The sequence below is a fragment of the Peromyscus leucopus genome, chromosome 8a (assembly GCF_004664715.2).
Source record: "Peromyscus leucopus breed LL Stock chromosome 8a, UCI_PerLeu_2.1, whole genome shotgun sequence".
In the NCBI taxonomy this organism is placed as follows: Eukaryota; Metazoa; Chordata; class Mammalia; order Rodentia; family Cricetidae; genus Peromyscus; species Peromyscus leucopus.
The window spans coordinates 57434237-57459956 of NC_051085.1; the positions used below are offsets into that span (position 1 = coordinate 57434237).

Genomic DNA, 25720 nt, shown 5'->3' on the forward strand with positions numbered 1-25720 from the left:
TGCCTTGTACAATTACTTGTTACTATAGAGCAGTGGTTCTCAACTTTCTTAACACTGTGACCCTATAATACAGTTCCTCATGTTGTGATGACCCCCCAACCATAAAATTATTTTGCTGCTACTTCATAACTAAAATTTTGCTACTGTTATGAATCATAATGTAAATATATGATATGCAGGATATTTGATATTTGACCCCAAAGGAGTAGGTTGGTAACTACTGCTATAGAAGGTTATGTTTGATACTTTGATAAGGAATGTTCAACCCTTTGACATTGTGGTATGATATTGTCATCTATAAATGTATCACATCACATTCATGGTTATTCTGGGATATATACTGCCCAAGGATCACTGGTTGTACATGCCTGGTAAAATCATAATTCAGTAGAATTCAGTAGGACAGGCCCAAACATAATTTGCATTTAAAACAACCCTTAGTTAATTCATATTATCATCAAAGGTTGAGGAATCCCAGAACTCTGGGACCCACCATGCAATTCCAATGGTAGACATGTGAAGCCCTCCTGTAGATCTAGGAGACTGTTATTTAATTAAACCCATCTTGATTTCTCTTTATTGGCTGTTTTGTATCATCTCCCTTTCTGGCTATCTTCAGACTCTCTCATCTTCCTGATCCAATTCAACCTTCTGAAGGAAGCTTCCCTTGCTGAACCGTTCCAATGATATAGATTACTACAGGCTTAGTAAGCTTAGTTTCCCTACAAATCTGTAATTCTCTTATTTTAAAGGAAGTCAAAATTAATTACAGGTATAGTTTTCTTAAAAATACCATGTAACCTTCATTTTAAATTATAAATTAGATGGAAGAATAAAATGTTACACTTAAGACTCACAATTTTCAAAATGTTTAAAACTCTACTGTCATTTTGTTTTGCTTTGTTTTTAAAGCAACATGTTATTTCCCCTAGTCTATTTTTTCTCTACTTCCTTTTACAATTGTAGCTACTGTATAGTTTTATCTTTATCATTTATATCCATGCTTTTTAAGTATTCATACTATAAAGTACATAATCTCTCTCTTTCTCTCTTTCTCCTTTCCTGCCTCCCTCCAGTCCTCTCTCTCTCTCTCTCTCTCTCTCTCTCTCTCTCTCTCTCTCTCTCTCTCTCTCTGCATGTGTGTGCATGCATGAGTGTGTGTGTGTGTGTGTGTGTGTGTGTGTTTATTTTGCTTTAGTTTGTTTTCTTCCCTAGTTCCTAGTTCATACTCTGTTCCAAAGGCAGGCCTCCTCCAGAAGCACATCAAAATGGACCTTGCTACATATCCAATAAAGCAACAACAACAAAACAATACAAAAAACAACCAGGCTTTCCTGGGTCTCCCTGTCCAGTCTTTAAACAATTGTAACTATTCAAGACAAATCCATAAAACCCAAAGTATGAGGCTTGAGGAGTTTCTAAAAAGCTAGACATGGTGGCTTATGGGAAGAAAACAAGAACTTTTGGATCCATTTGCTGAGAACTCCCCAGGGATGGAAATTTCTTCTCTAAGGATCGTTTCAGACCTTGCCCTATGTACCCTTTTACCTGGATGGTAGTTTATACCAGTTTATAGTGTTTCCAAATAAGTGATCAAAACAGTGGAGTGTCTGCGGGTTGAGCCCTCACTCTGTAGGCTCTGGCATTTCTCCAGGTAGGTGTTCTTGTAACTGAACTGGACCACAGGACAACCAACTTGTCCACAGGACTGACTGTGTTGGTGGAGAAATCTGCAACCTTTCAGACTCACAGGAGAATAAGCACAGAGTAAAAGAAGTTTGGTTTCCAACACCTGGAGACAGGTGGAGTGAGTCTTAGCACTATACACCCATGAGGAGACTAGCTTATGGGTTTAAATAGTAAGAAGAAATATTTAAAACCATGTCTATCTTTGAATATTCTCCCTCCAGTTTCTAAATGACATTTATCATTAGAGAACCTTGTTTTGGGGACACACTTTAAGCCCTGTCTCTCCTATAGTGTTTATTAGCCTGCAAATCCTATGAGTTAGAAAATAAAATATAACCTCAAAGTCAGCAGGTCCCAGCAGGGGACAAGTAAGACTTGGTTAAAGATCTGTTAGTTTTCTAGTTCCCCACAGACATTCTGATTTGAGCTTCTGAACACTTCTTAATATTTTATCCATTCTGCTCAATATAACTTTTAAAACTGTAAAATTTATTAACATTAATATTGTTTTCAATGGACAAGTTGTGCACACCGACAGAAATAGGACCAATGGTTCTTTTCCATCCTTCCTAAAGTATAGTCTCTGCTGGGAAGGAGTCTTGATCTGCAATGCTGATCATTTCATCTAGTATCCAACAATGTTTTGCTATATAACAGTCAGTAAACATTGATAATAAGCAAATGCATAGGAAACATGGCATAGAAAACAGTATTGAGATATTGAGCAAGAATTATTGACCAGAGAAATGAAAGTATTTTCGTTAGAAAATTAATAGTCTTTATATCAGTAATTCCTATTACTTCATAATAAGTCCATTTACTTGTTTTTCATGGAAAACCCAAATGTAACCTGGAATAAGGAATCCTTTTTGGAGCAGAGGAGCTTGGTACAAGGGAGGTAGCTTGGTGTAGCACTTACCTAGCAAGGGCTGAGTTCAAGCTTTAGAAATGAAAAAAAAATAAAACATTAGAAAGTGTTAAATTCTATTTCTGGTAATGCTGTAATCCTGGACCTTGTATTTTGTTTCTGAGTTCTCTTTTTATTTTTAATTTCTAAAACTTAGATCTCTAGGTATTAGCAAATATCATACTAAAAATCAGGTGGATTTTACAAAACATTGAAAAGCATGGTTGTAGCCTTTCAAAGGAAGCAGAGCCTGTCTGGGTTTTTGGCTTACAAAGAACTCACACCCATTATAGATACTATGAGAAAATGAGATTCCACCTTAGGAAATCATGAATGATTACCATCATCTCTCCTTTGTGGAAGCACCATATAATTTTCATTGATTTGTTTCATTTAAAGTTATTTTAGGTTATTTTACAAGTACAGATATGGGTATTTGCCATTTTCAAACTGATAGAATTTCTAGAAAAGCAAAATTAACGCAATAGGAAATAATGGTTTCTCAGTTTAAGTGATTTATCTTTTACCCTGAGTAAGAATGATAAAAAAAATTTATGGCAAAAGAAAATCATGGAATACACAGTGGTTACTGTTTCTCTTCAGGAAATATATAAGTTGACATAAGCAACAAATATTGTGTACAGAAACCTTTTCTTCAACTCCCACTGCATCTAAAATTACCGCACAGTGTTGATGGATTCCCATGAGGATTTTTTTTTTTTTTTTTTTACAGCACAGGGTAAAGGGAAAATCCCGAGAACAAGAAAATTCAAAGTAAAGTAGAATATCTCAAAGAAAGGAAAGAGCACTGAGGATTCCAAAGGGTAATAACTAAACTTAACAGGTGTTAGAGATCAGATCAAGGCTATGGAATTAACATGGTATTATCAAAAGGCATTCTAGTCTTGTGATATTTAAGATTATAGTCAATAGACTGAGATCACGTGTGTGTGTGTGTGTGTGTGTGTGTGTGTGTGTGTGTGTGTGTGTGTGTTGCTAAGGTTAGGATCGCAAGAGCTTCTCAGAGGCAATAACCTTTTTATAGAATGGGAATAGCACAGAGGGATTGCAATCGTATTTTGAAAACAAGTCAAGTAATAACACGTCACCAGAAATCTTGAATATTTTATTTGGAATCTATCCAGAAGGTAAATCAATAGTCAAAGGAGTCCAGGAAGAACAAAGCAAATTCTCCTCAGACAGCAACACAGAAAGACAGACCCACAGTGAACATTAAGACTCTCAAACTACCGGCTCTCAGGATGAGTGAGGAGGGGCTGTCAAGATATGTGGTTTCCAAGGCTAAAGCAAGGAAATGGGAGTGTGAATTTCAGGATGCTGAGGTGCCTTTGGACAAGGAGCCCTGGGTGCTGCTCATATGAGAGCTTAGATAATGCAAAAAGCCACATGTAGATAAATAGTGCAAATAGTTTAGGATTTGACTATAAGGGTTATACATTTAAGTTTTCCCTATGAGGTAACTGCATTTCTTTAATGTGCGAGTAAAATAAAAATATTCCAAGAAAATGCCTTTGAGACCTTTGCAACCTGAGCATAGGAGGTTGTGCTCAGCCTACATTACCTTTAGTCCTGCTAAGGTGTGCATTCAACCGGAGGCATTGAGTCAACAGTGTGACTGTATGCAGAGTACCCTGGGCACAGGCTGGAAACCCATCCTGGTTGGCCGTTTTAATCCTGGCCTTTCCATATCATTTTCAGTTGTAGTTTTTGGGCATGTGCATCCACAAACTAAAACATCCTCGTTTAAAGTCAGTGGCAATTTTGTTTCGTTTTATAGCAAAAGGTATATTATTATAAATACACTGTTAAAAGAAAGATAACCAACAAAATAGAGCAAAGCACTGCCCACCTAAGAAGCCCTTTTCTTGGTAGACAACGCATTGATTTGCACATACATATGATGTTCTCACAATTGATCCAATTTATGTTAGCTTTTTTTAAAAAAAGTATACCAGGAAGCTAATATTGTGTGCAAAGTGAAAAGATAAGGGCTTTCTTTTCCTTTCTTCTGAACACAGTGGTTGACATCTGTGGTGCTTTTTTCCCAGCTTAAATAAACTTTGTATCATGTTGCTTCTACTAAAGGCAAACAGAAATATGCAAAGAAATAGTATTTCCAAGTCACTGTGCCGTCATCCAGGCAGTGTCCCCAGAAAAGGTCATTGGGCAAATGTAGTATATATTGTATAGAACATAAAATAATTAAACAATAAGTTCTTATTTACTAATTTATGTTTGAAGGTTTAACACAGAGCATGTAGAGAAAACTGCGCTACAGATAACAGCAATTCTGTATTGTTATTAAGGAAATGCTTAGGAATTTTAGAGACAAAAAATAGGTGATTGCCATTTAAAGAAAGAACCTGATAGGTAATTATATTTCCCTAATCATCTCCAAGATATTATATAACAATAATTAAATCTTACAACAGATGTTTGGACCATGCCTAAATATGAATGAAACAAAGATGACTGAAATACTTACTTTGTACTCTGAAAATGAAACATAAAAATCTACATATTTGTCAAGTTGGGCTATGAGACTTTCTAGTTTGACTAAAATGATACTAGTAAATTTTAATAAGAAATTGGGGATGTGGAAATAGAAATAAGGTGTGGCCATAGCTTTCAAAGTCTTTATACATGCTTTTCCAAATGAGGAATTATGATGTGTTTTAGAGGTCATTCAAACTAGGAAGGCAAGATTTCAAAGGGCAGCCTATTGGGGGAGTCAGAACACTTTTGAATTCCATGCTGGGTTAGGAAAGAGACAAAGAGATTTTCTGAAAACAGTGTTAGTTAGCCTGTGTATTAGTCAGGGCTCTCTAGAGGAACAGAACCTATAGAATGAATATATATATATATATACATATATATACACATATGTGTATATATATTTGTGTGTGTATATGTATATATGGTCTCTTTCTTTATGTACATGTTATATATATATATATATATATATATATATATATATATATATATATAATTTATTAGAATTGTTTACAGGCTGTGATCCAGCTAATCCAAGAGTGGCTGTCTGCCAATGGAAAGTCCAAGAATCCAGTAGTTGTTCATTCCACAATTGGATGTCTCATCTGGCCTTCAGTATACACCAGAATTCCAAAGAGGTATGCTCTAATGCCAGGAAAGGAATGGACTTGTCAGCGAAATAAAAGAACAAGCAGATAAAGAGTGAAAGCTCCCTTCTCCTATGTTCTTTACATAGGCTGCTACATAAAGTGTGGCTCAGGTTAAAGGTAGATCTTCCCACCTCAATCTGGAATAAATAAATAAATAAAATGACTCCTAATGATATTCTGTTATACTTACAGTGCCTTATCCAGTCATCATCAGAGAAGCTTGTAGCACAAATCTTAAGAGGTCATATTAGCATGGATCTTAAGAGGTCTTATTAAAAAAAAAAAAACAAAAACTGAAGCCAGGTATTGGGGTGAATACTGGAAGATGAGAGAAAAAGAACAGGCCACAGTCACCTCACCTTGCCAATTCCTCAGCTGATCTTGTTTCCTCAGACTGGAGGCCTCTGTGTCCTCATCCAAATGGATCTCAGCTGAACTGCTGCTCTAAAACCTAAAAGCTTAACCAGGCTCTAGTTCCTGGTCCTCACAACTTAAATACCTTTCTGCTTTCTGCCATCACTTCCTGGGATTAAAGCCTCACTTACTTCCTGGGGTTAAAGGCATGTGTCACTATGCCTGGCTGTTTCCAGTGTGGCTTTGAACTCACAGAGATCCAGACAGATCTCTGTCTTTGGAATACTAGGATTAAAGGCATGTGTGCCACCATTTTCTGGCCTCTATGTCTATCTAGTGGCTGTTCTGTTCTCTGACCCCAGATAAGTTTATTAGGGTGCACAATATTTTGGGGAACACAATATCACCACAGAAGCTTCCTCCACAGCAGATGGAACGGATGCAGAGACACAGTGAGACATTAGGTGGACAGAGAGTCTAAAGTAGAAGTCTCTATCAAATCTTTCCCTTCAGAGCTCAAGGAATCCCTTGGAAGAGGTTGAGGGAAGATTATATGAGCCAGAGGGAATGGTGGACACCAGGAGCACATGACTCTCTAAATCAACTAAGCAAGACACATATAAGCTCACAGAGCCTGAAACAGCAAGCACAGGGCCTACATGGGTCTGCACCAGCTCCTCTGGATAAATACTATAGTTATTAGCTTAGTATTTTAATGGGATTCCTGACTGACTCTTTTGCCTGCTCCTGGGACTCTTTTCCTCCAGTTGGGTTGGCTGGGTCCAACTTCAATATGAGAAGTTTTTGCTTCATCTTATTACATTTTATTTTTGTCTTGTCACGTTTGGTTGTTATCTTTTCAAAGCCTTTTTTTTTTTTTTAATGAGACACAGAAAGGGAGTGGATCCAGATTGGAGGTGAGGTGAGGAGGAACTGGGAGGAGTGGGAGGAGGGGAAGCTATAGTCAGGATATACTGCATGAGAAAAGAATCTATTTTTAAAAGTGTCTTTCCATTTCAAATGATTTAAGAAAAAAATCCTCACAGGTATAACCAGCTACTGGGGTCTTAGTTAATTCCAGATGTAGTCAAGTTGACAACCAAGACTAGCGATCACTTTCTGGGAAGGAGCCCTTTCCTGGGTTCTGTGTTGCTTTGTGTTCAAACTCAGCTTGGTAAATGTGCTAAAAACAATACTGTTGTCTCTGAGCTGAGTCACACATACCGATTTCAGGAGAGCAAAGATTATTTCTTTATCTCTTCATTATCTTTCTTCTTGAAATCACTAAAATTTTTCAAATTAAATTGCCTTACTTATTAGACTAGTTTGTCAAGTTCAGCTCCTTTCACATGAGAAGTAAATGGGACTGCACAGTCAGTACTATTGGAGCTAAAACACAAAGGAAGAAAGAAGAAAAGCACATTATTTCCCCAAAGAGCTGCCAATCCAACAGCTGCTTGGAGCAGTTGTAGGTACTGCTCTGTAATAATAGTTTTTTTTTTCCCCCTTGGCACAGTAACTCTAGGAAATTACAAAGTGAAGAGTTGGCTTCTTAACACAATTAGGGGAAAAATATAAATCCTTTAGTTTTAGAAACAAATAAGGCAAACAGACTAAAATTATTTTTGAAATCTCTCCTCAGGCGCCGCTGCTTTTAGATCACAATGCAAAATACCAATTAAAAAATGAAGGTGATATTGAAAAATACAGTATTGCTATCCTTTTGAATAAGAATAATGAAAATATAGATGTTAATATGTTTATTTCTAAATTTTAATATCTTTACTTAGACTAGTGCTATATAGAACGGCTGCTACTTTTAGATTTTAATAATGTATCTTTTGTTTTACAAATATACATATGTTTTTACAAGCAGTTTTGGTAAGTTTTACACAAATACTTTGCTTTCTTGCTTTTATCAAATACAAAAATGTCTTATCTTTTCAAGAATTTATCAACTGGCTTGTGGAAGAACATTTTGAAAGAAGAGTGGTTTGTGTAGAATTTTCTACTCATTTCTATGGCTGTGACTTGCTATTATGACACACACTAATGTGTGTGTGAGTGAGACAAGAACACATGCAAGGGATCTGGCAGACAAAACATCAATGTAATGGCACATTTCTGCCCTCAACAGCTGTATTTTCTTTTGTTGGAATTAGATTCACCAGGTCTTATCAGCACAAGCATTATAACTCCTTAAGATTTACTTATTTTTATTTCCATGTAGACAAATGTTTGCCTGAATGTATGTATGTATGCAGTGTGTATGCGCTTTACGCCTGTGGGGCCAGAAGAGGGTGTTAGATATCCTGGAGCTGAAGCCACAGAGAGTTGTGAGCCACCACATAGGTCCTGGGAAACCAATGCAGCCCTCTTTAAGAGAAGCTAGTGATCATAACCACCGAGCTGCCTCTCCAGTCCTAATATACATTTCTCTTGAAGAATGAAATAATTACTAAAACGACTTCTTTATATAGGATTGAAGACAATAATAAAAGATAATACAAAATAGAACTTCTGTGAGTGTAAACATATTGTAAAGCCTTTATATGTCACAGTATTATTTTTCTAACACGAAATAACTCTAATCTGAGAAAAATCCTATAAATGTTTTAAAATAGAGTAAATTCTTTATATATAAAAGTTTTCTTCAGGCACACTCAATAAAAACCAAAACAATATAAAAAGTTTAGTAAATCCACTAGAGTAAAAAGGAAAATCAGGTACATACACATATAGAAAGAGGGTGATTTGTATATAACAATAAAATAGAGGAGAAACTGATGAGCATACATCCATTTAAAAACAATGGTTTATTTTCCCTTTGAATAATTTTATATCTGATACAGTTTTATATACATACATACTTTAAATGCTCTTTAATACTGAGGTTAAATCAAGTTATCTTGAATTCCACACACATTTATTCAGTAAACATTTATTGACAATTACCTTAACCAGACATTGTATAATATAGTATAAGTTGCCATTATGTTATTAAAAAAAAAAAAAAAACCAAACTAACCTAGTCTTCACTTCTCATCAAGGAAACTTCTCTTTGAAACAGAAGGAGACCACTGCAAAAAACCACAACCAATAAAAATGCAGAGTTATGGAGCCCAGTCCAATGGACACATCTACAAAATACTCCCATGCTTAAGGCTCAGAGAACACTGTGGAAGATGGAATGGAAAGATTATTAAATCCATGGATTATTTTGTTATATTTAGTAATATCAGAAGCTACACCCATTAAATTCTTACCTGCGTACATGACCTGAACAAGGACAACAACAACATGCCTAAGTAGATGGGATAAATCCCACAAGGCCTCAACCCTACACAAAGAACTATAGGCAACTGAGAAAAGCCAGGAATGGGAAAGGTGGCCTCCTCCAGAGAAGAGCACACCAATTGGTTGTCATGTGCCAAATAGTCATAAAAACATACACACAGGTAAATTGTATGGACTGAAAAGGTTATATTTAGGAATATATGCAATAACAATCAGTGGGGGGGAAAGCCATAAATTTGAGGGAGAGCATGGAAGGGTATGTGGGAGGGCTTAGAGGAAGGAAAGGGAAGGGAGAAATGTAATTAAATTATAATCTTAAGAAAGAAAAGTTGATGTAAGTAAAAATATTATTAGGGCTTTTGTGGGACTATTTTTATCATCATCTAATTCTTAAAGTATTTAGCTTAAAATTAATTTTATGTAAATAAATTCTGTGAGAAATCTAAAAAGGAAGGGAGGGAGGGAGGGAAGAGGGAGGGAGGGAGGGAGAGGGAGGGAGGGAGGAAGGAAGGGAGGAAGGAAAAGCAATTTGTCCAGATCTGACTAAAGAGATGAAGATTTCAACATGTTCAACAGTCTCACTAAGACACTGGGCCTCTCAAAGCCACCCTTCAGCATTCAGGGGCTGCTACAGATTTCTTACACAGGCACATTTTGATCGGGTTATCTGCTAGGAAGTGCTGACTACAGGGCTCTAACTTAGGGAAATCTGTTTTGACATAATCATTTCTGGTGGATGTGTTGTTAGAAACCATGCAAGAAGCCAGCTGCACACAATACTGCTAATTCCAGCCAATTTGTCTTTGCCAACTTGTCACAACCCTGAATGCTTGCTTTTTGAAGAAGCACAGACCCAGTGCAATGAATGCTGCTGGGCTTCTCCTTTATAAAGCTGTTGCTCCAGGCCTTAGAGAGACCAATGAAGTTAGACTCTGTTAGCCTGGCGTAGTGGTCCAGGCCCCACATAGATAGCCTGCTTGAGGAAAGGGATTAGGACTATCTCCCTGGTAAAATAGTGAATGCAATGATATACTTTCTTTCCTTTATACTTATTAAATATAAAAGGAGAAGAGCTGTAATAATGCAATATAAATCATATACACTGGGAGATTAGATAAACTTCCCATCTTAATTTACCAGTGCCCTTTATTTTTCATGTGTTTTCAAATTTCCTCTGAGTTTTATAGTCTTAACTTTTTTTTCATTGTTTAATTAAAAAACATTTTTAATTAAATTGCCCATTTGGATTAATTGTTACTGTCACTGTTGAGATGTTTGGCACACCAGTATTCAATATATGTGAAATAATTTGATGGAATGTAACCTTGTTCATATTTTTTAAGTTTTTTAAACATATACAATGAGTATTAACAAAAATTTTTATCATAAACATTTTAGGAAAGAAGTATGTGTTCCTCAACACTATGAAAATATAAATATATCAGTAGACTTGTATAGTACTTATCTATAGAAATCCTTGAGATGTAGAACAGGAACATGAAAATCACTATAATTATTGTTTTTCTCAGTTAGCAGTGTGCATTATTAAAGTGATCTCAGATCTAATGGGTTTTATATTCAGGGCATTTTTTTAATTTTCCAAGTATATTATTATATAAAAACAAAGTCTTATGGGAGTCATTCATATACCTGTAATATGTTTTTACAGGTAAGTTAAAGTATCAATGGCCACAATCATTTTTATATTGATGTTATATCTTATGTAGTCTGAACATATTTAGTCCCCAAAATGACACTATCCCATGAGCTTGAGCCAATGTGTCTAGGAGAAGCAGGGGGTATTGTAGGTGAGTTTTCCTGGTCCTTCCTGGCCCAAGGTCAGGACAAATCTCTCTCACTCTCCAGTCCTGCAGCTACTCAGACCCAACCAAGTAAACATACAGAGACTTATATTACTTATAAACTGTATGGCCATGGCAGACTTCTTGTTAACTGTCCTTATATCTTACATTAACCCATTTCTCTTAATCTATAAGTTGCCACATAGCTCCTGACTTACTGGTATCTTAACATCTGCTTCTCATTGTGGTGGCGGGTGACAGTGTCTCTCTGCCTCAGCCTTCCACTTCCCAGAATTCTCCTCTCTCCTTGTCCCGCCTATACTTCCTGCCTGGCTACTGGCCAATCAGCACTTTACATATCAATCAATCATCTTCAGCAGGATGTGGTGATAGATTTTACTCTCAGGACCAGATCAAAATGAAGTAAGAATGCAGTTAGTTGATGCCAACCCTGGCAGGTAATAGCAGGACACAAGCGATTTCCTCATTTTCTCAAGCTCATTTTAAAATTGTTATCATGCCGGGCTGTGGTGGCACACGCCTTTAATCCCAGCACTCGGGAGGCAGAGCCAGGTGGATCTCTGTGAGTTCGAGGCCAGCCTGGGCTACCAAGTGAGCTCCAGGAAGGGCGCAAAGCTATGCAGAGAAACCCTGTCTCGAAAACCAAATAAATAAATAAATAAATAAATAAATAAATAAATAAATAAATAAATAAAATTGTTATCATGACTTCACTCAACTCAAGCTCATTTTTCAAATGGCTGGAATATTGTGTCTCAAAACTGGGCTTCATGTACAGTTAATATTTTAACTTCAGCACTAATTCTGAGTTATGAGAAAAGCTGGTGGCTGTTAAGTCTGAGACTTTCTGTGAACTATTTGCTATGGTGATCTACCTCTTATGATTTTCCTTTTGTGTGGTTTTAAGTCATGATTTTATTAACTGTTCCTTTATTCACAGACTATAAAATATCTGTATATGTTGCTTGCCTTCTGTTGTCCCATTTTAAATTTTAACAATGTCCTCTCATAGATCTTCGAGTTCTATTATGACACCCTAGAATGAAGAATGGCCTTAATCGATGCATGTGCTCAGATATGTTACATCACCAGGAATTATTTAAATAGTATCAATGAAAACAATTACATGAGCTGTACTTTTTTTCTTATTGAAAATAATCACCTTTCATACTATATATTTTGATTATGATTTTCCCTCCCCCTACTCCTCTCCATTCCTTCCCTCTTCTCCTTCTAGATCCACATCCTTTCTCTCCTTAGAAAATAAACAGGCATCTAAGACATAATAATAAAATAGCATTAACTACAATAAGATAAAACAAACAAACAAATAAAAAAAAACCCAAGTGGAATGGGCCAAAATGACCAAACAAGAAAAAGAGCAAAAGACAAAAAAACACATATAGATACAGAGGCATATATGTGTTTGCACACTCAGGGATTCAAAACTGGAAGTTGTAATATATACACAAATGACCCATGTGGTAGGAAAAGAAACAAGACAAATAATCAAAAATGTCCTAACTTAACATTGTAAGACAAAGAACCTCTAAAGATGCCATTGGATTCATTTATGTTGGCCATCTACTGCTGGGTGTGGGGCCTACCCTTAAGAGTGATTTGTTTCCCCAGTGAGACTCCCTTGAAGACCAGAAAAATTTTATTTGCAAATGACTATAAATTGGAGTTGCTTCTGAGTTAGGAACGGGGCCATGTGTCTACTTCTCCTTTCAGCTCTAGGACCACATCTGGTGCAGACCCATGAAGGCCCTGTTCATGCTGCCACAGTCTCTGAGTTCATATGCACATAGGCTGTGCTGTGTTTAGAAGGCCTTGATTCCTTGGTGTCCTCCATTCCTTCTGGCTCTCATGCTCTTTCCTCCTCCTCTTCCTGCAAAGTTCGCTGAGGCCTGAGGGGAGGGATTTGAGAGAGACATCATTTTTTAGGGCATGTGCTGTAATTTTGAACAATCTTCCGTTTGAAATAAATAGCACTCCCTTATACAACTTGCAAGAAAATATTTGGCAAGCATTCTCTTTTATTTAAAATTTAGGTACTTCTCAATATATGAAGAAAATAGATTTTCCATGTAAAGTTTAAGAATGTGTCTGAAAGAAGATATTACAATAAAATAAAACTGAGAATTTTTTCTTTTATATTACAGTTACAAAATTTCTCCACCCACTTTCCACCCTCAAAACTCTCCTATATACTCCTTCCCATTCTTTCTTTAAATTTATGATCTCCTTTTTTTTCTTCATTAATTGATCTTGCACGCATGCATGCATGTATGCATATGTGTGTGTGTGCGCATGCATGTATGTGTGTATTCCTAAATATAACCTGTTCAGTCTGTATGAAGTTACTTGTATGTAAATTTTTTTTTGTTTTTAGGACTAACCATTTGATATTGAAAAATCAGCTAGTATGATCTTCCTTGGATAAGACCACCTTGCTCACTCCCAGTTTTCCTCATTTGCCTACAGATCTTTGTGTAAGGTTGAAGCCTTGTAGGCTTTTCCAGGTCCACTTTAGCATGTCCATTGGTGGTGTTCTTGTTCAGCTCACTGTGAAGCAGTCATGTTGGTGAGACTTTATGGGAACAGCTTCTGACATTGCTAGGAGACACAATTTCACATCAAATTACCCGATCCTCTGGCTCTTTACAATCTTTCTTTCTGCCTTTTCCACAGTGTCCCTCAAGCACTAGGTGAAGAAGTGTTTTATAGACACATTCGTTGGGACTGAGCTCCACAGCTGCATTTTGATGGTTGTGGAGAAGTTTCCTTGATGAGTGTTAAAGACTATACTTATCTATCTATGGTTATCTGAAGACACGTTTGTAAATTGTTAGGGATTATGCTGGTTTTGTAAATTATTGCTGTAGATTCTCCTCCAGTAACCATGACTTTCCTAGCACTGAGTTGTTATCTAGGTTTTCAAGCATGGTCTCCCTCTTGTTGAACAAGTCCTGAGTCCAATTAGAGAGCTGTTACTGCCAAGATATGTGCACTACTACTGCATCCTTAATATTATTGTGCCATGGTGGGCATTGATGTGGTTCACAAATGTCACAGTTTGGTGGGATTACAGGTTGCCTTCCTCATTTGGAAGCTTCTATCACACCTTCCGGTACCATGAAAACTAGTTTTCAGAGTGGAAGCATTCAGGTCAGTTCCAGTTTAGTGGCCTCTGGGCCCTGTGTCTGAAGTACATGGCAACAGGGACTTAACTTCTACATTTGGTGACGGTAACCAAGGGCAACAGTGACTGGAAGTGTATTTGGGGAGTCTATTGGACAGTCCAGCCAACAACTCAAAAAAAGGCTTCCCATGTCTTGTAATAGTTTTGTTAGGTGGTGTTTGGCTCCTGGAGGAATCACCATTAGCCCAAATGAGAAAATTTCACTAAAACTGTACATGTGTATTTGTACACAGAATTACATACAGATATTTTTAGAGAATAATTTATAGTCTGATTCCCTGAGGCTTTTCTAGATATTGTTATTTTAACCACATCTCTCCTTCTTCCCTATATACATCCCTCCGCCTCCCCAAAGAACCCCCTTTACTCACTGAGACCTCTTAGTAGCTGAGTGGACATCTTGCAGGGCAGCATCTGTGACTTACACATTATGCTGTAGGTATTATATTGTGACTTGCACCCTGAGAATTCACTCAGCTTTGAAATTCAGGGTTTTGTTTTCTTAAAGAATTCCAATACTTGAGCTAGAGAGATGACTCAGATGGTAACTTGCCTGACACTAGCTCAATAACTTCAGCTTGGTCCCAAGAACCCACAATGGGAGGGAGAGTGGACTCTTCAATGTTGCACACTGACCACATGTTGAATGTGGCTTGTGTGCACCTGCAGTCATACCTCACCATGCATGCATGAGCGCGTGTGAGCATACACACACACACACACACACACACACACACACACACACACACACATACACACACACACAATTTTAAAATAGTTCTAATACTTAAAAGAGAAGTGAATTGTACTTTTGGGTAATTTAATGACAGATACCAGCATAATTTCTATTATTAATATTCAATTTTTATTTCTATTTCAGAATATTGAAGTTCTAAACATATGTCTATGAAGTTCTAAACTTTGCTGTCTTAACACAATAATGAAAATAAGCTACCAAAAAAAGACACAAAAACAATTTCATTATTTTTATCATCTATTTCTTAAAATACTGTTTTATTATGGAATTTACCCTTTGCCAATAAGTAGAATATACACTCAAGCGTGAAAAGTAAGAGTGAGAAAATTGGAGTCAATGGAAGTTTGAGAGTCCACTGACTTTGGAAATAAAATTCAGCACATGGTAGACATTCTTTCTACCCCTGAGTTAGAAACCTAGCCATGCCTTGGATTCTTTGTAATGTATTCCCAGGAGGGTTATATCAGATCATATAGCAGTTCCATTATTAGATTTTTGAGGAGCTTCTATATTTAATTTGTTTATATATTTTCAAAAACTTATTTAATGGAAACATGGGTTAATGGCAAAAAAGAAAATAAAAGAATAGAAAAGGCAGCAAAAAAGTATGGAGAGAAAACTTGAGGCCATAGTTGGTAAAGATATTCAAGGTGATTTGTTACCAGCCTTAGCCATTAATGAGATGATGGAGGTTACCACAAAAATTCACCCAAGCTAGAACAAATATAGAAAGTGCCTCACAGGTGTATCTCTAATATTTGCATCTCCGTGATGTTAAATAGATAGAGGAAGGGGTATAGTGGTCTTCACCAACATGAAATTTATTCATGGGCTCTCTCTTGTGGAAGCTTGCTGTACCAGACTGCTCTGACTCTAAGTGAAACGCTGAAGCAGGCTTTCTTGACTGCCAGCCCCCCAGTCATGACACAGAGACTTGTTATTAGTTATGAATGCCTGGCCTTATCTTATGCTTGTCTGAGTAGCTCTTATAACTTAATTCATCCTGTGTTTCTTCACCTACATTTTACCTCAGGGCTTTCAACCTTCCTTTTACTCTATGTCCTACTTCCACCATGTCTGGCTGGGTGGCCCCTGGTTGCTCTCTCTCCTCCCTCATTCTCTCTCTCTTCTGGGACCTAGATTCCTCCTCCTCCTTTTTCTCTCTGCCTGCCAGCCTGGCTTATCCCTTTACTGCCAAGCTGTTGAATGTTCAGCCTTTTCTTAGACCAATCTGGTGCCTTAGGCAGGCAAAGCAACACATCTTTACATTGTTAAACAAATGAAGCATCAACAACTGTAAAACATCTTTAATAGTTACACAAATACAGCATAAACAAATGTAACACATCTCTGCCTAGTTAAAGTACCACAAAGCACCACCCATCATCTGAGCACAGATGATATTATATATGAAATTAAAAAACTGTTTTGTTATATTCCTAGGAATATATAGGAGAAATAAAAACACGTTCTCACAAAATCTTAAGCAGTTTCTAAGCTACATTATTTGTTATTGGAAAGAAAAAAGAAATAAATAAGTTAAATGCTCCTTAGTGGTTAACTAAGTTGATAAATTTTTTAATAACCAAACAATGAAATATTATTCAGCAGTAAATAAGAATACAGTACTGTATTAGTTACTTTTGTGTTACTGTGACTAAAGGTCAGAAAGAAGCAAGCAAAGGGAGAAAATGATTTTGACTCATGGTTTCAATCCATCCTGGCAGGAAACACAGGGTGGAGAAGCTCAGTTCATGGTGGTAGGACTATGTATTGGGGGATGTTCATGTTCTATCCGGTCAGCAAGGAAAGAGCTATATTGAAACCAATGGTCAGTCTGTAATCTTCATGGTCCTTCTCGTAACCTACTTCCACTAGCTGGACTCATCCTCCTAAGCATTTCAGAGTTTCCAAACTGGCACTACCAGATGGGAGCTAAGCAATCAGACCATCACTCTGTGGGAAACACTTCACCTTCAAGTTGTTACAAGTAATGAAGGATCTGCAAGATGGACAAGCCTTGCTATACTTAGGATACACGAGAGAACTTAGAAACAAAAGATCACATAACAACAATTCAGTTACACAAAACACCTAGGACCAAAGAAACCATCAGACAGAAATTGTATTAGTGGTTTATAGGAGCTGGTGTAGAGGCAAGAGTGGGGGAGAGATTGTTGATTGAAGTGTAATTTCTTCTGTGGGTGGTGAAAGTGTGCTCAACTTAATTGTAATGATTGTACAACTCAATGGATACACCTGAATCTACCTAATTACATATCTTAAAAGCATTAATTTCTTGATACGTGAGTTACCTCAATGTAGCTGTACTACAAAAGAAAAATTATGCACATAGTGAAACATTTCTTTGCAATGGAAGTATATAAATCAGTTATTACCTGTGGGAATACACATGAAATGGGAAAGATAGACTATAATACAGATGAATGTCAGGATTTTTGTTTTATATATATATATATATATATATGTATATATATGTATGTGTGTATATGTGTGTGTGCATGTATGTATGTATTTAATTATGTATCTCTCATATATAAATATATAAATATGTATACACATATATATATGAAGGGAAGATAACATTTTATTTAAGACACTCAGTGCTTTACTACTTTATTGAAGGCAGTTTAAATAGATATTGTGCATTTTCAAGCATAGATGTTTAGTATAAAATATACCCTCTATTTATATGTGAAATAGAACAAGACATTTTTTTTAAAAGGGGAACATAGTCATTGTTAGAATTGTGACCTAAAAGACATTCTGTTGAGCAATTCTGGCCCTCCTGAGCCATCTTTCCACTTTCAGTCTCCAAACTATAAAAGGCCCTACTGAAAACCCCTTGAGAAAGGAACAATTTAGATTCTGTGTAAAGAATGAAGTCAGGAAGTGGCAGTCAATTATGCAAAACCGATCTAACGATGGTTGGAAGATAAAGTATGAAAATTCCAGCTCTAACATAAACAAGTTCAAGCAAATTTCATCTGAGAAAGCTTCCTACTAACACAGGAAGCAGTTACTTCATCCATGTTATCTACCTGATACACAGTGAAGAGCACCATGAAAGCAGGAGTCTGAGGGTCTGAATCTAGAACCTCAGGTCTCTTTTATTAACCATGAGTTCCTGAGGGAGTAATAACTTCCTAGGTTGATTAGTTAATTTTGAAGGCATTTAAACTCTCACATTAGTTATTTGAAATGACTTTGGTCATTTAGAATGAGCATTTTATACACAGTTTTACTTATTATATGAACACATTTTACATTGTTTCAGCAGAGAAGAAATGATCTTCCATCTTCAGAGAATCAAAGCTGCAGACATGTAATAGTTTGTCACTGCCAGAAAATGACAATGCAGAGGTGAACTGTGTCCATGTGGAGAACCATGTGGAGAATCATGTGGAGAACCATGTGGGGAACCATGGGGAGAACCATGTGGAGAACCATGTGGGGAACCATGTGGGGAACCATGTGGAGAACCATGTGGAGGAGAACCATGTGGAGGAGAACCATGTGGAGGAGAACCATGTGGAGAACCATGTGGAGGAGAACCATGTGGAGAACCATGTGGAGAACCTTGTGGATTATTTCTCATCATGATGCTAGTGAAGAAGTGGCAAAATCACCTTAATTTCTTTAATTCAGATCGTCTGTGGTTTGATATTGAAGTAGCAGCTAAAAACATACCCTCTGAAGCATGAAGGTTGCTACTATGTGTTATAATTTCTTTTCAACAAAAATACAGCTATATTTAAAAGATTACTTTGTAGGATGTGGTCTTTATTCCTGAATAGCAATAGAAATATATCTTTTAAATATTGTGCACAGATTCCTGATGCCAAATATTAACCCTGACTTCACTTGTATTTAACAACCTCACTTGTCTTTAAACTTCAAGGCTTAGTCAATGAGTCAATGCTGGGATGTTTGTGGAAGGTACCGAATGAGGTTACAACCAAGAGTTTCAGAAAGGAGGGACAGAGAGTGTGAGAGAAAAAGGACAGTCATTGGAAACCACACAGAGAGAAGCATTCAAAAATAAAAGGAATTGGCAATTAGCCAAGACACCAAAAGCAGGAGTTCATATGTAATACAGCTGTCCCTGTTTCTCACAGTGCAGCTGCTGGGGGATTTTACACATCCAAATTGACAAGTACTTTCATGCTGATGAAGTTTGTGGGTTATAATTCTTTGAGTAAGTTTAATTGTTTAAAGTACAGCATACAAAAATAGAAATTCCTAACCCTTCCTTTCCCTACACTGAGATGAGTGAGTGGATACAGAAAGCTGGGGGAATAGTTAGGAGTGGGAGCTAGAGGACACAACAAATCGGCAGCAGAACTCAAAGTTGACTTCCAAGTCGGCTAGGTGTTAAAAGGGTCATACGACTTGTCCCGTGCTACACAGGTGGTAAAAACACAGAGGGATTTTAACCTGAGTAGTATATTCCAGAATTTCTGTTCACACTGCATAAATTACAGTGTTGCTTAAAGAACTATTAGGAATACGTATTAGTAACATACAAACTGAGCAGTTGTACTTATGTATTGAAGAATATACATATACACACCAAACTAAATACTTTAGATGCTAATATGAGTATTCAATAAATATTAATACTTAGGTTTTAAAATATGTACAATGTGCCTTTCATTCCAGTGTCACATCCAGATGTGACATGGATGAACAAAGAAAACATGGTTTCTCACTAATTACTCTGATTTAACATGCAAACATCTATTAAAATACCACATTGTACCCTGTGAATATGAGCAATTATTACATGTTAATCACATTTTCTGCAATGTTCAAAGAGACACAAGTACTAAATACACTGAATTATTTCACTTTATTTAAAAGTATCAAATATTCCTAGAAAATGATGGTTAATATTGATTATCAACATAATTGGGTATAGAGGTGCCTAAGACATGGATAAGATGCATTTCTGTGTTTCCAAAGAGGATTAATTGAAGGGAGCCTACTCACTCTGAGTATACCCTCAACTTGCAATAGGCAGGGGGCTTGAATGAAGTTCAAAGAGAAGTACTGTGGAGTAGACATTTTCTCTTTGTTCCTTCTGGATGCCATAATGTGAGATTGTCTGTTTTTCCATGCCTTTCCGCTGTGATTGACTGATATTTTTAAAACTGGGAGCCAAAGTAAATCTTTCCTTCCCTAGGTTGCTTCATTATAGTGACAAATAATTGACTAACACAACACAGCATCTCATCAGTTTGTACAAATAAAATAATAAGTAAAGAGAAAACATACATTGAGTAAAAGGAAAAAGACTGTTTCTTACAAGCATGTGGCACAGTTTTAGCCTTTATAACTTGGTCACAGTTTACAACTAAACCCTTTATTTAAGCAATCCTGTATGGACACATATAAAGGTATGCTTAAGGAAAGAAAAAAATCACAACTCTTATATATACACAATTCTAAGCTAGTCTATTTTTTTTTGTCAGCATGGCCAAAGCTCAAAATTAAAACAATTTATTTCATTTGTTCTGTCTTGTGACCACACACACACACACACACACACACACACACACACACCTGTGTGTAAGTAATCAGTCTTACTATGGGTTCTTCATTTGTAAGCCAATCCTAGATAAAAAAATATTTTAAAAATTTCATTTGTACTGAATATTAGTTCCTTCTTGTCTTTATTTCCTAAGCAACATGGTGGAGAAATTATTTAATATCATACATATCAACTTAATTATAAGTAATCTAGGGATAATTTAATGTATAGAAATGTAGACAGCAACATTTTATCTTAGTGATTTGAGAATATACGAATTTTTATATTGTTTTTGGGTCTAAGCAGTAATGGCACTCAGATAAAGAAGGATGACTATATACTCAAAACTACATAGATATTTAAATATATGTGATATGTTCTTTTAATCAAATTCATAGGACATATTGATTACAGTTTTTTTATATAGTTGAAGTTTTTTTCTACCATTATATAATCAATATAAAAATGAATTCAAGCAGGAGTATCAAAGCTGCCTCATTTCATCAAAAACCCACTGTAGACTTGAGAAAGCAATATAACTTTGATTTTGCATTTACCACAGGACAGTTGTTTGGTTTTAATCTTAGTGTTTTTATGAGAGAGATGTGTCATTGCCTTTGGAGCAATGTCACCTGACATCAAGAGGCAATCAGATGCTGTAGGGTGATTTTTTTCCCCAGGGGCAGAAAAGGAGTCTTATCTTTACAAATGTTGCAACTTTAGCTGCAGATAAAAGAAATTTCCCAGTGCATTGACAAAGAAGTCCAGGTAGCCCCTGGCTTTCTCCCAGTGTTTCTGTCTATGACCTTTGCCAACAATTCTTGTATAATTTTTATTTCACAGAGGAAATCATTATGAAAACAAGGGAGGAATAAATAGAATAATCAGCTGGAATTATGTGGCAATTAGATAGTTAATTAATGCCTTGTCCTAGCTCTTAATCATTCATCTGTTATTCAGTATAATCAAGGTTATTTGGTTTTGCTGACTCTCTTCGATGTAATTAGTCAGACATCAGGTCTTAGAAAGGATAGAGAACTGGATGCTCTTATCAACATTCAGTTCAGGGTTTATAAAAGGAAACTCTGAAAACAAAACAAATGCTCTTTAGTAGGGAATATGAGGGGAAAATGAGGCTTCCTTTTTTTGTAAACTCATTAATCTCTAGTGAGATGGAAGTATTGATAAAAGAATGCTTTATCATAAACGATATGATGAATGTGGAAACAGGCAAAGGTGCTAAACAAAACATTCAAGGAGAAAATATTTTTGGAGCTCCATTTTTCTTAGTTTACTGGATTTTGTATATTATTGAAATACAATTAGTTTATAGAAATCAAATTAAAAGTTCTAGTTTATAAAAGAAATAGTTTAAATATGAATGCAGTTACTAAAATTACTTTGTTTTAATTATATAGCTTTACATGCATGTATTGATAACTTTGCTTTACAGTAATATTTGAGTAAGTAATTATGATTTCTCATTGATATCTATGTTTTCTTAGAAAGTAGAAAAAACATTAGTAAGATTATATGTTCTTATACTACTTAATGCCAAAATGAAAAGATAGAAATTAGTGAAAATTAAAGAAATGCATTTAAGAATAGCATGCAAAGGAATATATAGAGTAACCATCTATATACATAAACATTAAGGAAAGGATTTTTTTAAATATTGAAAATATATAAGATTCTAAAACAGAGGCATCTGAGGAGCTATTGGCAGTTAATGGTAATTAGGAGAGAAAGAGAGTCAATTTTCTTCTGATGTGAGGTCCATGCTCTAGCTCATGAACCCATAACCATGCATATATGCGCAACATTATTTGGACTCAGTAGGTTACTGAAAATAAATATATAGAAGCATGGAGTTGGAAGGGGGAATGTGAGGTGTCCTAGAGGAGTTGGATAAGAGGAGTAGGGGAAAATATGGTCAATATACATTGCATATATTTATGAAATTCTCAAAGAATAAATAAATAGTATATAACAACTTTGTGGATAAAATTAATCCATGTTACAAAGTGCTGAGAAGTCTTCTCATAGAATCAAGGTTCTCTTTTATTCTTTCTGACAGTAAGATGTGTATCATAGTATCTATTTGTTAAACAAATTTACGGTCTTCAAAGGAAATTCTATCAATTGATTCCAGTTGCAATAATGTATGCCATGCATAAAACCATTCACTAGAAAGCAAACAACCTGATTGCTGATTATAATTCTGGTCAAATTATTGGCTTATGTCCTTGACAAAATAATTCAACAAAAACCAGAATATCAAGCATTATTGTACAGTAATCCCAAAGAAAAATTTAAATTTTTTTAAAATGAGTATTTCCTATTATTTTTGCATCTTGTTCAATAGTGGACCAAATATCCACTATTTGCCTATAAAAGAATGATTAATACCTTATGGAAGGAAATAAAATATTGAAATAAGTGAGCAAATGACTAGTCCTATTTAAATATCTAATTTTAGAATTCATATAGATTATACTAATCTGCTAATTTTTAATGGCACAATGTTACAACAAAATCCACTAGCTTCTGGAAATCAGGAGGCAGAGAGGAAGGAATGAGGTGTGAGTTTCATACATGTGCATCTCCCCATTAGTGTAAACTAAAACAGGGTAAAGGTCATCAGCACAGAGAACCTGTAATGCCATTGAGGAGTAAAAGTCCTTTTCAGATTGTAGCTGAACCTACACTTCAGGTCACTGTTCTTTCTCATTCAATATACAGACATTGGTTATAGAGCTTATTTGTTTATTTTTTTCTAAACATACACTTAAAGTTTATTCTTAAATGAAAAGATACCTATAGTTATGACAAAAAGGTGACAGAATATATTCTATTGAGTTATAGAGTAACTTCAATAATTTTTATAACACTACTGAGTTTCAAAGCTTTTAATTATTGCCCCTCCCTACAATTCATTTACAAAACAACAGTCTTCCCCAAGAAAGTGTATGCCAAATGGTCAGCCCTGAAAATATACAAATGAGTAATAATACATAGAGTGAGCAAGCTATAATTAGGAATATGTATGTATATACACACACATAAATGCATGCAACAATTAATGAAAAAAGGGGCTATGAATTTGAAAGAGATAAGTAGTATTTGAGAAGGCTTTGAGGAAGGAAAGGGATAAAAAAAGGACAAAGTAATTAAAACTTACCCAATAAATAAATGAATAATCACAAATGCAAACCATAAATATATCAGTTAAGATGGCAAAAAAACACCAGGCCTCACTTTATAATCTTGTTTTATATTTCATAGATCACAAAATAATTTTTTTCTCCTGAGAGAAATGAAAAATGCATCATAAAGCACATAGCTGTCCTGAATTTTATCTGTAGATGAAAACTGTTCTGAAATTTATGTTATTTTAGAACAATATAAAAATGAAACATCACTGCAATTCAAACTCAAAGTATTTTTGATGCTTCATATTAATGAGCTACTACATGTGACATATTGGACTCAGACAGCTGCTTGTGCCGGAGCAAACCAGCCAGCTAACATTAGTGTAATCATGTGCCTCTTTCAGGACAAAGAAGCCATTCCTAAGGTTTTATATTTAGGAATGACAAGATAATTCAAAATTCACAAGGTAGAGCAGTAAATCTCTAGGTAGGGCATGTAGAGTTCCTTTGCTCTATCCTTTGCAGTGTTATGAGTGTCTGGTCCATTTGTGCTTTCTTCCTCCCCATGCAGACCAGGAGACAGGAAGACTCACCTTCCTTCTTGCTGCTTACTTCATTGTATTTGCTCATCACAGCACTGCCTGTGCAGCATGCTCAACAGTGCCTAGGATTTAAGGACAAAGATATTTAAGGCAGTGTTTTGTTTTATTTTATTTTTAATAGCTTTTTAAATAACCTAGTATTATGATATATATCAAATATGAACATACACCTTAGAGCTTTACAGTAATGATAATAGATAAAAAGTAGTGTGCATTGTAAAGAGGATTCTGTTTTTTTTCCCTTCCTTTTTAGTGGGCCTTGTTTTATGGGACACTATTTGCCACTAATTACACTTTTCTAGACATATAAACATTTGACTTCTGTATTCATTCTTTGCAAGAGGAAAAAATGTTTCTCATGACTTTTGTGCGCATGCTATCCGGAAGCAAGTTCCTAAATCTCTTTGGTGAGGCCAGCAGAAGAATGTTCTTCTGTACATAGCAACAGACTTGGAAAGTAAGGACTGAGAGTAACTGCCTTCACTTTCAGACTAGTCAATTTCATGAGTGAGTTGAGTCCAAAGCTTTGAGTTTTCAGAGACAAAAACGAACATTTGGCCAACACTTTTCCCTCTATTCCCAAGAAATATAGGCAAAATATGAAATGGGAAGCTTTGAGCAAATCTCTCCTCATTTTTGGAATTTCTGAAGAAAGGACACTATACCTTGACCATTATATTCTTAAGCCATCAAAAACAGAAGGAACTCTGTTTTCTTGCTTGAGCTGCTGGGCAATTAGCTACATTTTAAGGACATATTATACTCCTCCCATTTGTCTTTTGTTTGGACACTTATGACAGGGATCTTTTCATTTTATTTATTTATTTGAGATCTTTTTTTATTAAATTTTTTTTATTCATTTTACATAGCAGCCACTGATTCCTCCTCTCTCTCTCCTTCCATCCCCCAGCATTCCCCCCTCACAACCCAACCCCCATTCCTTTCTCAAAGTAAGGCCTCCCATGGGGAGTCAGCAGAACCTGGTACATTAAGTTGAGGCAGACCCAAGCCCCTCCCCCTACATCAAGGCTGTGCAAGGTGTCCCACCATAGGTAGTGGGCTCCAAAAAACCAGCTCATGCACCAGGGATGGATCCTGATCCTACTGCTAGCGGGTTCCTTAAGCAGATCAAGTTGCACAACTGTCTCATTTTTCAGAGGGCCTAGTCCAGTCCCATGGAGGCTCCACAGCTGTTGGTCTAAAGTTCATCAGTTCC

The 25720-nt window shown here is 36.0% G+C and overlaps 1 long non-coding RNA gene across 1 annotated transcript in view; it reads left to right on the forward strand.

The window, feature by feature from the left end:
- Window positions 1-18979, forward strand: part of LOC119086883 — a 61700-nt gene extending 42721 nt beyond the window's left edge. The window contains exon 2 of the long non-coding RNA XR_005090269.1: window positions 18498-18979. This is a non-coding gene — a long non-coding RNA (uncharacterized LOC119086883). The remainder of the gene's footprint in view (window positions 1-18497) is intronic.
- The last annotated feature ends 6741 nt before the right edge of the window (window positions 18980-25720 follow it).